We start from the raw sequence: 4,083 nt of genomic DNA, 5'->3' as shown, positions 1-4,083 counted from the left end.
ATTATGTACAGCTGCAATAAACAAAAACCCCAGTTCACTAGAGGGCGTGGATATAGAGTAAAAACTAGTCACTAGACCAGTGATGTCAACGTTCACCGTGACGTCCGTTTGGTCGAGTGATTGATCTTAGGGTACATTTAAAATACGACGCAAGTGTTTCACTTGACGAGCAAGTGTTTCACTTTGCAAGTGTTCACTATTTAAGACGAGAGGCGTAACTTCCCGAACTTAAGATCGTCATAGCTGGCGAGTGGCGTGTCTTAAGATTGTTGCAGTTGAATTCCAGCCTATTAAAGTTGAGCTAAGTTTCCCTACATAATTCTAAATGTTAATAAACATACAACAATTTTCCCTACATAACGTTAAATAAAATAAATACAGAGCAGTATAGAAGCACATCGAATTTGTTGAAATATAATTCTTCCTTGTCTACTTCGTTAACTTAGGTCCGCCAGTGGACTGACACGGTTCCCAGTAGAGCACCAAAGTCAAAGATCTCTGGCTACGGTCAGTAAGCGGGCGGGTGATCACTTTGATCAGTCTGCGTAGGGACCAAGGGGGCGCGGTATTGATCCCCGTTAAATTTTTCTACATTAAAGTGCTCGACTTCACGTGCAGGTTGTCGGGCTACCAAAGCAGAGAAGCCAACCCTTCTGCAGAGGATCAAAAATGACTGATATATNCAAAATTGTGATGGCATGTCTTCGGATCATCCTCAGGGATGTTTCCCAGACCGTCGCCAATAGCCCATTGTGCAGCTCTAGTGCGACGTAAATGAACTACAACTACTACAACAACTAACAATTTTCTGAAAGCGATTCGAACGTTCGAATAGGAGACGTGTAACGCTGGGATTAAATTAGATTTCCGAATTCAAAGATAATTTTTACCCAGATAATTTATGATTTTTTATAATCAATTACCAAGATATTTTATGAATGTATACCAAACATAATTTTTCTCTCACAAATATATTACGTATAATAAATAGTTCAGATAATTAATTTCTTGCAGAACTTATAATAAAATCTATTATATTCTTGCACAACTTCAAATAAAACGTAAAAATGTTTTTGTTTCAAATTTTTGTGAATTCTTAGCCATAATATCTTTAGCATAATTATTGCGGTGTTTTTATTATCTTTCATTTTAACAACCTTGTAATATTTTCAAAATATTTAGGGAAAAAAAAGGCCTCATAGTTTAAAGAAAAACTCCTTAGTTAGTAAAATTTTGTAATTTTTTCGTTAAAAAAATCGGTGAGTTATAACTGAGATTAGTACATAATAAATAAATAAGATTACTATAACTATATCGTATATAATTTAAGTAAGAATTACTCTAAATTGTTTTCTTATTTTTCATCTGCTGTGCAATTTTCTATCAGAGATTTGAAAGAACGAAAGCTTTTACAATATAATCATCTCCGAAATTTTTATAAAGTAGTTGATTACTTTAGATGCATAATTGAGAAACATAATTTAATTTATTTTCACTTGTCTTCTAAATGGGTAAGGTATTATTATTATTTTTTGCAATGCCCACTTGTGTTAACATCCGTCAATTCAGGCATTTACAGGGCGATTTTGTTGACCTCTCTTTCAGGGGCACCATGTTAGGTGGGCCAACATCGCTCCCACAGTGACAACAGATAGTTCAGAAAAGGAAAGAACATCCATGCCTTGCCCGGGATTCGAAACTGGAACCTTTCTGATGCAATGTCAGTTCCCTGACCCCTACACAGGCCGGTCGGCATGGGTAACACATAAGTGGGTAATAAAAAGAATGAAATATGAAGAACGGAAACTATTTCAATATAAACGTTTTAGAATTAGTATAAAGTTGCAGATAAATTTAGATGCATAATTAAGAAACCTTTTTATTTTTCTGTTAATCTTTGAAAATGCAAAAATTTCCCCTTTTATTTTCTAAGACAAAAATATATTTTTACTCTTATATCTATAATACCAAAATATATTCGACAATTTATTTTTTGAAAAATTATGTATTATTTCCGGAATTAAGATTAAAGAATTTCTAAAATCACATTTTTTAAATTTTTTTTGTTAGAAATAGCATTAAAAAAGTAACTGAATAAGAAAAATGTTTTATTTATTTCTTAATCTTCTGTTTGACATTTGACCTTTTTAAAATATTTACTCTTTAATAAAATGGTAAATAACAAATTATAGAGTGAAAAAAACTTAAGCATAATTTTCTTTTATGTTTTGAGGTTCTCAATCAGCTAAGTTATTCTGAAGATATTCACTTATATTCATTTGTTATTATTAAACTATCGTTATTTGTTTTTATTCAAATAATACTTTAGATAAGCTTAAGGTATGCGATTAATACTACTTCAAAAAGTTTTTAACGAATTTATGCGACGTGTAAAAAACGAGAATTTCTTTTGAATAATTCATTTGGATACAGAATGGTAAATCATAAGAAAAAAATATCCTGCTTCAATCAGAAAAACAATTGAGAGAATTTTGTTGTTAAAAATGTGCGCAATGAAAACTAATTGACTAACGCTCTACCAGTTAGGCTATCCCTGTACTTCATCCTTTTTGAGTTGTTTTCAGAGGAAAAAAGTGAAATTTTTCTAGACCGGCAAATGAACCATTGTTCCAAAAGTATTTTTCTACACTGAAAGGTAGGTTGGTACTTTATTTTCGTCGCACTAGAGCTGCATATTGGGCTATTGGCGACCATCATGAAAGCACTCCTGTGGGTAATCAGAGGACATGACATCACAATTTTATGAGGACACTCTCTTAATTGAGATCTAAAGAGGAAGGAACTTTTCTCAAGATCCCTGATTCCATGTTACTGTTCAGTGACTCACCACAGGACTTGTGGTTTTAACGGAGTCGAACCCATGCCCCTCTGGAGCGGAGTCTGTAACCATGGGCCCCCCAAGCTGGAAGACAAACACATTCGTACACTACACTGTTTCAGTACTAAGCACACAGTTGTCTAAATTGTAGAGAGAGGCTCAGTTCTTGCTGCACCACTATTGTATCTGGTAGTTTCCTTCCACCTCCAGCTCTTACAAATATTCAAGTAAGTAAGTGATCAGCACAAAAGTTTTTGTTTGAAATGTAAAAAAATTACACAGCAGTGTTTTAATGCCTTACTATAATTAAACAGTAGTATACTATTTATGTATAACCTTTGATGTTATATGGTTTAATTTCGATTACGAGTTGTTGTTGTTAATTTACGTCGTACTAGAGCTGCACAATGGGCTATTGGTGACGGTCTGGGAAACATCAAGGCGGATGATCCGAAGACATGCCATCACAATTTTGATCCTCTGCGGAGGGGATGGCACCCCCGCTTCGGTAGCCCGACGACCTGCACGCGAAGTCGAACACTTTACGGCAGAACAGTTTAACGAGGACCAATACCGCACACCCTCGGTCCCTACGCAGACTGATCCAAGTGGTTACCCACCCGCACACTGACCGTAGCCAGTGATGCTTGACTTCGGTGATCTGCTGGGAACCGTGTCTTAACGATCAGTCCACTGCGGGATTTTCGATTACGAATGTGTGATCCTCTTTATAGCAAATAGGAGCTGATTGAATTGCTAATTAAATAGATAAATCCAAATATTAGGAATGGGTACTTACATAGTTTATTGTATGTTGTAAAATTAGTAGTTTTAAACGCAGGATAAAAGTGACAAGCCTAAATCCTCCTACTATTTCTATAAATTGAAATAAGGTAAGACAATTTAACGAAGCAGAATTTAAAAAAAATGAGGATCGAACTTGCTACCTTTAGGCTTCAAAATGTTTGGTGAAAGAACAATACTCTTACGACAACTTGAATGCAAGTGCCGAGAATTTCAAGTAATGCTTGTTTTATATTTTTTATATTAGGGTTCAAATCCTGAATCTCTAAATTATTTCTGGTCTCTGGTAGTCCAATGGTTAGAGAATTGAACTCCGGTCCAGAGGGTCGGAGGTTTGATTCTAGATTCCAGTATATCCCACCCAGTACATGTAAAATACATGGAATCGAAACTCTTGTGGTCGGGGGTAGAGCAGTACTATGGGTACAAAGATTTGTGGA

This window comes from Parasteatoda tepidariorum, chromosome 4 (genome assembly GCF_043381705.1).
Source record: "Parasteatoda tepidariorum isolate YZ-2023 chromosome 4, CAS_Ptep_4.0, whole genome shotgun sequence".
NCBI lineage: Eukaryota > Metazoa > Arthropoda > Arachnida > Araneae > Theridiidae > Parasteatoda > Parasteatoda tepidariorum.
The sequence above is the reverse complement of the archived record's forward strand: the minus strand, read 5'-3'. Positions refer to the sequence as shown.